General features: G+C 39.1%; 1 long non-coding RNA gene and 2 other non-coding genes across 3 annotated transcripts; 2 read left to right on the top strand and 1 right to left on the bottom strand.

Moving 5' to 3' along the window:
- Nucleotides 1-2,168: 2,168 nt before the first annotated feature.
- Nucleotides 2,169-2,240, bottom strand: trnap-cgg. Its single transcript has one exon. It is a non-coding gene; the product is annotated as a tRNA-Pro (tRNA).
- Nucleotides 2,241-5,757: 3,517 nt separating this feature from the next.
- Nucleotides 5,758-5,868, top strand: trnal-caa. The gene is made up of 2 exons: nt 5,758-5,795; nt 5,823-5,868. It is a non-coding gene; the product is annotated as a tRNA-Leu (tRNA).
- A 776-nt stretch (nt 5,869-6,644) lies between these two features.
- Nucleotides 6,645-7,269, top strand: LOC124383028. Its single transcript, XR_006925191.1, has 3 exons — nt 6,645-6,703; nt 6,943-7,043; nt 7,138-7,269. It is a non-coding gene; the product is annotated as an uncharacterized LOC124383028 (long non-coding RNA).
- Nucleotides 7,270-10,029: the final 2,760 nt, after the last annotated feature.

Consider the following 10,029-nt stretch of genomic DNA (forward strand, 5'->3'; position numbering starts at 1 on the left):
TATTAATTCAGAATACACTTAACATTTTATCCTCAGTAATAGCATAGTATTTACTCCCCGCATGTTCCTTACAGTATTAAACACATATATGACTTGTTCACACAATATACAACCCTCGTTCTTACCTGTATAAAAGGAAATAGAAAATATGACACGGACACGATGTAGCTTCAGTCACGTCCAATGTTGTAATGGACGAACGTCAGCTGCACGCGCCGCACACAGGCTGAACGAGGCATTAGCAATCGATCACAGACAGATCATTAAACTTACGGCAAAAGAAAGTGAAATGTAAACAAGCAAACACTGCATATTGTAATGTAAATAAAACAGCATTTTAAACACAGATCATCTTTTGACTTATATCAAACCGTTCAATGTATCAGTATTACATTATTTTTTACATCCTTACACCTGCACTATTTGTAATCTTAGTTTCTTACAAATTCCCTGCAGATTGTTCCACCAGAACACTGCAGCAGCACTTTTATAAGTCAACCCCGTATATAATTAAACCGCGAACATAACATGTCCGTGACTTTTGCGTGTTCACCATTTGGCCTACACATGGTCACCAAGGTAAAAGTCTAGGTTTCATTTGACATCACTGGCTTGAACACTTGTTTTGTTATCTTGAAAGCTGAGCATTGTCTCTGACTAAATCCTTTGTATTGTAACCAAAATTAAATTGAAGCTTCATCTGATATTGACAAGAACCCCACTGCGTTTCCCAGCACCGTTTTAAAATCAGAGGTCGATGGATCAAAACCATCCTCTGCTAAATGTTACCTGTTTCATACCTCAGTCCAATTTCCAACTCAGAGTGGGGAATCGACTAGAACCATTTTCCTTCATATTAGTTGGACTATTTTGCAAGTTGAAATGATCAGAGCAACCAACAAAATTTCCCTACAGGTGAAAATGTCACATAATTCTATATGAGCCACCTTTCATTAGGAATAAGGGTAAGAATGTAGTGCTTGCATGTGATTAGCAGAGAGGTGGACATCAACTGAGATCACAGATAAGGATGAATATCGTTTCAGAGTGGAGAAAAGTAAAACCTATTTCAAAATCCTATTACTTCAAGATCTGCATGTGATCAGTACATGGGTGAAGAGGACAAATGCTGGATTTTAATGACCTGCCTACTTTGTGCAGCAAACAGAAAGACTGCTATTGGTTTCCCTTTGATGCAGGCAAGCACCATTCGACTCATTGAAAGATGTGCAGAGGTCATGGAAAACCTTCTATAATCATGGCTGAGTGGATACCACTGCGTTTTCCAGCATCGTTTGGAAGCCAGGAAAGTAGATCCAGGCCGCTCTTTGCCTTTGCTCTTTTTCGTGAGTCCCGTCTTGGTTGCTTGCACTTAGCTGAGTTGTGCAGCGGAAGCATGTTGGGCCCATAAACCAGAGGTTGATGGATCGAAACCATCCTCTGCTAAGAGTTACCTGTTTCATACCTCAGTCCCATTTCCAGCTCAGAGTGGGAACTGACTGGAATGATCCTACTATTTTCCTTCATATTGGTTGGACAAGTTGAAATGATCAAAGCAACCAACAATATTTCCCTACAGATGAAAATACAGCTCTACAAGGAAATTGTGATTGCCATTGGTTTCCTCTTGATGCAAGCAAGCACCAGTTGACTTATTGATGGATGTGCAGAGGTCATGGAAGACCTTCTATAATCATGGATGAGTGGATAAGGCGATGGTCCTGAAATCCAATGGGGTCTACCTGCGCCATGTTCAAATCCTGCCTACTAAGTTTGTGCTTTGATTTCTTACAATTTCCCTGCAGATTGTTTTGTCAGAACACAGCTCTTTAACACTGCAGCAGCACTTTTCCAAGTTAAACCCATAGATAATTACTTCTGACTTCTGACACCCTGCACGTGTTGGTGACGGGAAAGCGAAATCCAAACAGCCAGATGTCCAAGATTCTTTTTGTTTCTTTGTAATCTATTTACAGAATGTTTAGCATAAAATCAGAGTAATTTAAGAGTTGTTAATTATGGCCTCAGTATATTAAAGACAAGAAATCGCTCTCATGGGATTTCAACATCTTTAGTGCTATGAGGTAACAAGCTAGAAAAAAGTTATCACCGATACAGTGTTCTGATAGCACTTTTCACCGGCCCTAAGATTGTTTCTTGTAAAATCTGGGCTTGTCCGGGAGTTGAACCCGGGACCTCTCGCACCCGAAGCGAGAATCATACCCCTAGACCAACAAGCCTTGCTGTAAAGTAACCAAAAACTTTAAGGTGTCCAGTCAAAGCGGCCCTCTGTAACTGCAAGAAACAGAAAGGCTCATTAGAGATTTGAACTTCATTTTAACTTTTGTAATAAAATGTCACTGTACATTGGAAACACATGTCTTCTCTTCTCCATGCTAACATTTTAAAACCGTTACATGGTGCTACCTAAAATGTAAGATCGGAAAAGAGCTAAACTATTCAGTCCAACACTTGGCATTGATTTACCACTGGATTGACACTACACCCTGCACATGTAGGTGAAGGAAAGGCGAGATCCAAACAGCCAAAGGTCCAAGATTCTTTTTGTTTCTTTGTAATCAATTTACAGACTGTTTGCACACCAATGATAATATTTTAGGGATGCACCGAAATTAAAATTCTTGTCCGGAACCAAAAACCAAAAATGAGGAAACCAAGGCCAAAACCGAAAACTGAAACACAGAAAGAAAAGATTATGTCAATTATTAGAATTGCATTTATGGCTATGAGTGTGTACTAACCTCACTAAAATCAATGCATTGCAATTCAAAGAATAAATCAATTACAAAAGTTTTTTATTTATTATTATAAATGATTGTTATTTATTTGTTACCATTCATAGTATTGACAGACAGACAGCGGTCAATTATTATTAGCAACGGTCTGTTAAACGAAAATAATTGACCGCCGAACGTTTGATATACAACATAAACTCATCCCTATGTGCACTGGACAAGTAGTCTCACTCTTCAGATGCATATTTCACAAATGACTAGATGATATTTGTGGCTTCTCTCAGTTAAAGGTACCCTGTCTCACCAGTTGGGGTCCATGCACTACTTCATCTGTCTAAGAGGCTTGAGTCAACAACAATTTTTTGTGATACTGATTGGGTAGAAGTGGTCATTTAAAGTGGATCTGTTAGATTCTGCATGGTTAGGAGAGGTCATTAGGGATAATACTGAAATGTTGAGCCCTATTAAAAAATATAGAAATTGCTGACCTTTGGGGCTTCCAGCCATTTATGCCTGCTCAGATCCCTGGACTCATTTCATAGAAAATGTTTGTAATCTGCATGATGGGAGTTCGACCCATATGATTTAAATGTGGAAATGCTCTCTTTTCACAGTAACTGTTCCAAAATGTTAGCATGGAGAACAGGAGACATGTATTTGCAAGTTCAAATCACTAATGAACCTTTCTGTTTCCTGCAGTTACAGAAGCAGCTTTGGCTGGACACATTAAGTTTTATCTATGTGTTTAAATTGAAGACATATGCCAGCAAAGCACATGAACTATGCAGTGACATATCAGTAGACACTTCTTCCACAAGAAGGCTTTTTGGTCTAGGGATATGATTCAGGTTTTTTGATCCAGGATTTTACTTTGCATAACATAAAACAAAAAGATCCACGGCCCTCCAGCTGTTGGGTTCTCGCCTTCCCTTCCACTTTGTGTGCAGAGTCGTTCCAGGTGCGAATAAATCTCAATAGCTTGGCTCGTTGGTCTAAGGGTATAATTCTCGCTTAGGGTGCGAGAGGTCCCTGGTTCAAATCCCGGACGAGCCCAAGTCTTACACTGAATAAACTGTGTGTGGGTGAACAAGAGCTGTAGAACACTGAACTCTGTATCATTGATAGCGTGGATCTCGCGTGCTGCTTGTTCTCTCACAGCACCAAAGAGGTTGAAATCCCGAAAAAGTTGCTTCTTCTACCACAGCTACTACACTGTTTTTATGCTTAACAGTCTGTAAATACACTGGCGATCAAAATTAGAGAACAATTTATAAACAATTGAACAATTCTGAAATAATGTCATTTTCAATGCTCAACAGTTGAAGGAGTTTTTGTCCTGTCTATACCATGCTACCAGAACACCTTTTCCACAAATTAACTGAGGCATTTAAAAAAAAACATTATTTTGCGGAAAACACATTGATCAAAATTAGAGAACACTTTAAGATACCTCCCAGTTATTGGTGTTAATCTGATACCTGGTGCTAATTTCCTTGATTTTCTGTCAACCCCTATTTAACTGGCAGCCTAACTTCCAGTTTCACTGACTCTGGTGACTGAAAGCCTCCGGCAGCAGGTTGTCCAGATGAAGGCCAAAGGGATGACCCTATCAGCCATAGCAAGACAAGTTGGTCGTTCCAAATCTGTGATTTCAAAAATATTGGATCTTTACAACATCACAAACTCATTCAAGTTCACCAAGAAGGCTGGTTGTCCACGGAAGACAAATACAAGAGAGGACAGGATACTCCAGAGGATCTTAATGGGCAATCGTTTGCACACTGCAGCTGGAATTGCTCACCAATTCAGCGCTGAACAGGGTAAGGATCTGTCTCGACATACAGTGTCTCGACGTTTAAGAGCATTTGGACTGAAAGCCCAATCTGCAGTGACCAAACCTCTCATTAGCAGAAAGAATCAAAAGGCTAGACTAAGCTTTGCTGAGGAGCATGTTGTGTGGACAGAGGAGAACTGGTCCAAAGTTCACTTCAGTGATAAAAGCAAGTTTAATTTATTTGGGTCCGATTGGAAACATTATGTTCGGCGACAAACTGGAGAAAGACTGAACCCAAAGTGTGTAAAGACGTCAGTGAAAAGTGGAGGAGGAAGTGTCATGGTTTGCCAGTTACATGGCAAAATGAATGCAAATTTTTATCAGAACCTTCTTTAACAACATATGGTTCCTTCCATGCGTTCATCACCCAATCAGCCCGCAGTGTTCCTGCAGGACAACGCTCCATGTCACACAGCAAAACGGGTAAAGCAGTTCCTTGAAACTGAAAACATTGAAATAATGACATGGCCTGCACAGAGTCCTGATCTCAACCCAATAGAGAACCTCTGGAAAATCCTAGGTGACAAAGTTATGGCCAAGAAACCCACTACAGTCACCGAACTGTGGAGGAGACTGGAAGAAGAGTGGACCAAAATCACACCAGAGCAGTGTGAGAGACTAGTGCTGTCCTGTGGCCGCAGATGTGCTGAAGTCATTCAGAGCAGAGGCGTGTACACTTCCTACTAATTGCTGACTGTTGTAACCTTCAGAACATTTTGTTGTAATGTTTTTTCATGCTACAGTCATTGTTGTTCTCTAATTTTGATCAATGTGTTTTCTGCAAAATAATGTTTTTTTTTTTAAATGCCTCAGTTATTTTGTGGAAAAGGTGTTCTGGTAGCATGGTATAGACAGGACAAAAACTCCTTCAACTGTTGAGCAGTGAAGATGACATTATTTCAGAATTGTTTAATTGTTTATGAATTGTTCTCTAATTTAGAATTTTCATAGTCATGAAAATAAAGAAAACTCTTTGAATGAGAAGGGGTGTCCAAACTTTTGGTCTTTACTGTATATAATTTTGCATTCAGACAGAAAAACCGATACGACTGATATAGATAGATAAGGACCACACAAATAAAAGCATAATTAAAATAAACAAGTAGACAGAAACTTGTAAAAATAGTTTTATCAGCCACTAAGGGGATAAGAAACACATGCTTGTATGTCAGGATGGCCGAGCGGTCTAAGGCGCCAGACTCAAGGTTCTGTACCTTCCAGGAAACTGAGTGTTCTGGTCTCCACATGGAGGCATGGGTTCAAATCCCACTTCTGACAGTGACTTTAATTTCATTAGAAATCAAAACAATAATGAAATGATTATTCCCCTTTGTCTTTCAAACACAGACATAAAGAATAACCAAGTACATGGTTACCTATTAGTGGGAACGACAGGCAGAAAAACATGGCAGCATCAGTCGAGGATCTAGCAAAAAGTGTAACTGAGTTTCGGGAGACAAAAAGGTGTCACTAAAGGATCAAATAAACAAGTCCTTTATCAATCTTTATTTTTATCAGATAACAGACAAGTATATATACACACTGGATAAAACCCGAGCTTAAACTGTTCCTGGTTGGGTAAGAAAACATAGTAACCAGGGATGTGTGAACCCAGACAAACACTTTCTGTGTACCTTACATACTCACATCATAAAGATCCTATAGACACTGAACAGACAACATAGGAATGTGTTTAGAGAACCAGTGTGAGGCCCATCTTAATACTAACAGATATGAAAAAATATAAAAAATTTAGGAGGTTGGCCGAACACTCGAGCGCCTTGCAACCCTTGTCATACTGTCCAAAGAACTTCAGCAACTAGCTCAAGAATGAGACCCCCATATTCTTCATTTGTTGCAGTTCTCAAATGCAATCGAGGGTAACATGTCTGCTTATAAAAAACCTTTTTACCCAGAAAAAAAAGCAGCACCAGCAACTCCCCATAACTGTGTTCATCACTTGGAAGAAGACACCAGACACTACGCCTTTAGCGACAACAGAAGTTATGGACGAGGGTGAAGATGCATTACATTTATTTCATCACCCTTATCATCATTAGTACTGCACACTTAATTCATCATCATCTTCATCATTCAAGTTGTACCTTCACTGGTGAGGACCCATATAGAATTTTTATGTTAAAATAGTAAATTACGTAGGTTTAAGAATATTAAATGTTTAAAAGCAGAGAAAAGGTTCATAAGAGTGTCGATGTGGTTTATAAATTCTGTATACTGTACTGTATACATATTAGGTTGCCACTTCACGTTCTTTCGCCTATCGGAGGGTCTGGAACGTAACCCCCACGATAGGCGAGGGATTACTTTATATCCAAATCTTTTATTTACTAGAGAGGACCTTTGGCTGATCCTGAACACTTGGCTGTTGCAAACAAGAACAGAGCAAACACCGTACTAAGACGTCTCTGTAGCAGCAGTTTTCAGGCTACTTGGTATGTTTACTGTAAATCTTGATTTTGAGCATCTTCTCACATTATTTGTGGATTGTTCAGTTTTTCACTCATGTTCTTTGTCCATCTGAAACAGGACGACTTGGCTAACAAGGGCTTAAGGAGAAACTCCCAATGTCAGTCCAAAATCTGACAAAAAAGCATAGATGTGTTTGGAACAGAAAAACTCAGGAAAGATATCATTAAATCTTTATTCTCTGATGTTTAGCTCTTTATCAACAGGAAAGTGCTTCAGCAAGTCCTAATTTTATGATGGATTTTGTGTGCAGATTTGCCGTGGGAGCTGCAGCTTGCAGTGGTTTATGCCACTCATGATCTGGCAGCCAGCAACCCCAAAGTCGCTGTAAAGATTTTGGAATCATGGTGGCAAGACATCACAAAGCTCATTCCTCCAGCCGTCACCAAGCCTCAGACTCTCTTTATGAATAATTTAATAGATTACTTTTATAGTGATTTACATCTAAAACTTTTGTTCATAAAGAAATAAAATACATTGTAGATCTGTACAGTGTTATCTGCTGTCTATTATAGTTTATGTTTATGTGGAAAAAGCCTGTATGCTATAGACTCCATGATGAAGACATCAGACAGTTTGGATAAGGACCAGCAAAACCCATCACAGTGAGCACTGGAACCTCAGGGCTGTATCCTCAGTCACCAGCTGTTCACACTGTGATTCATGTCTGTGCTGCAATGCACAGCTCAAATCATCAAGTTCACCAGTCACATGACTATGGTGAGTCTCATCATCAAGAACAACGAGACGGCTTTCAGACAGGAAATGCAGTGGATAATGGACTGGTGCAGACTCAACAACCTTGTGTTCACCTGTGGAGAAACTCACCTGGTCTCTCAAATCCTCCAGCATTGTGGATGATCAAACACATACCCTTCATACACACTTTTACCCTCTGTGGTGTCTGAGAGCCAGGAAATGATACACCAGTGGAAGTTTGAAATGTCACACCGTAACAAGAAACATGTTGATGTGCTGAAAACGGTGCACAATGAGAAGAAAAAATATTGATCATGTCAAAAAAATAGAATTAAACTGGTCTGAAAATATAAAAAGTAGAAAGTACAGATATTTATGTACAAATTTAATGAGTGAAAGTAAAAAGTGTCTGAAAAATAAATAGTGAAGTAAAATACTGATAGCAGAAAAATCGACTTAAGTACAGTATTGAAGTATTTGTACTTCATTACTTCACACCTCTGCATTTTACACAGAGTCCCAACTCTTTTGGAATTGGGGTTGTATTTCAGAGATGTTGTAGAGAAACAGGAGCAAGAAGAAATAAAGAAGCCAAACTGAAATCCAGTCAGAGTTTCTCACAAACTGTTCCTGCAGGATGCAGACCAGGCAGCCGTCTCACATGAGCTGTTTTTCAGAACTTTCTATTAAAATATTTAAAGTTTCTCAAAGTCTGTTACACCAAACCATAAACAATTAGACAGTGCCATGTTAAGCCTTCAGGCTGGATGCTGGTTTGTGATGGTTGGATGCTGGTTTGTGATGGTTGGACGCTGGTTTGTGATGGTTGGACGCTGGTTTGTGATGGTTGGATGCTGGTTTGTGATGGTTGAATGCTGGTTTGTGAATGGAGGGAGAAGCCAGAAAAGCATAAGAAGGAAAAAATGCATAAGCGCACATGGAAACCAGGGGATATTTTATGAGGTAAATATTGAAGCTTCTGCTAGAGATGATGAATGCGGCGGCGCAGCTGTGGCTAGAGTAAAAAGAGACTTGTTGAATTGTGTTCACTGGGTTTCCTGCTTTAGTTAACAGCATTCATTCACGCTGTATGAAATGTCTGTGATGCAGCGCTCTGTTATACTGCATATCTGTATAATTCTATAGCTGTGGCATCATAATGATGTTATTAAGAGGGGGATTGGGACTGAAGACCTGCCACTGTATAAACCATTAAAATCAAATCAAATCAAATTTTATTTTATTTACATTTACATTTGCAGCATTTAGCAGACGCCCTTATCCAGAGCGACGTACAAAAGTGCTTTGAGTCTCTAGTAATGAATAAATCTACACTGGTACACAAGATTACAAACTTAATATAAATATAACTTTTAAATTCAACAGACTTGGAAAGTGCTAATTGAAGTATTTCAGGAAGAGGTTGGTCTTCAGTCGTCGCTTGAAGATAGTCATGGACTCTGCTGTACGGACATCTAGGGGAAGTTCATTCCTCCACCTCGGTGCCAGAACAGAGAAGAGCCTTGAAGTGTACTTACTTATTTGTCACATACATACACATACAGAGTACAACATGCAGTGAAATGCGGTAACTAAGTAAATAAAAATATAAAATAAGCGAAAAAATATAAAACGTAGCCGGAGAAGTCGTGATCTACTGTGTATTTTATTTATTTACGTACAAAAATATACAATGTTATAAATATAATCTATAAAAAAATATTTATAAAGAGATCACATTTTTAGGCTTTATGTGATGATGGAGGAAGCTGATCTAAGGCACTTGGTGACGGCTGAGGGAACGCGCTTGAATGTGATCTTGTTCTGCTTCAGGATCAGTTACAAAACAAAGCCCAGGTGCTCGTAAGCTCTTAGTAAACACTTCATGGAGAAAACATGAAAATTACAAGCACTTAAAAACATACATTTTAACTGAAGATCAAAGCTTGGAATAGAAGAAACTAATAACACTAATAATAATAAAAATAATAATAATAATAAGAGAAGAAGAAAAAGAATAATAAGAAGAAGAAGTAGAAGAAGAAGTGCATTAGTTAGAAACAGTTGAATTTTAACACACAGGTCACTTTGACAATTGTCAGTCTCACACTGCCCTCTAGTGGCACTGTCTAAATTCTCATTCCGGCGCGGATGCGGGGAAAAAAACAAACCAAAAAAAACCCACTGACGTCATTATCGGACCTTGTTGAGCGCAGGAAGCGACCACGTGACCACTGTGCAATTCATCTACTC

The sequence above is a fragment of the Silurus meridionalis genome, chromosome 3, assembly GCF_014805685.1.
Source record: "Silurus meridionalis isolate SWU-2019-XX chromosome 3, ASM1480568v1, whole genome shotgun sequence".
Classification (NCBI taxonomy): Eukaryota; Metazoa; Chordata; class Actinopteri; order Siluriformes; family Siluridae; genus Silurus; species Silurus meridionalis.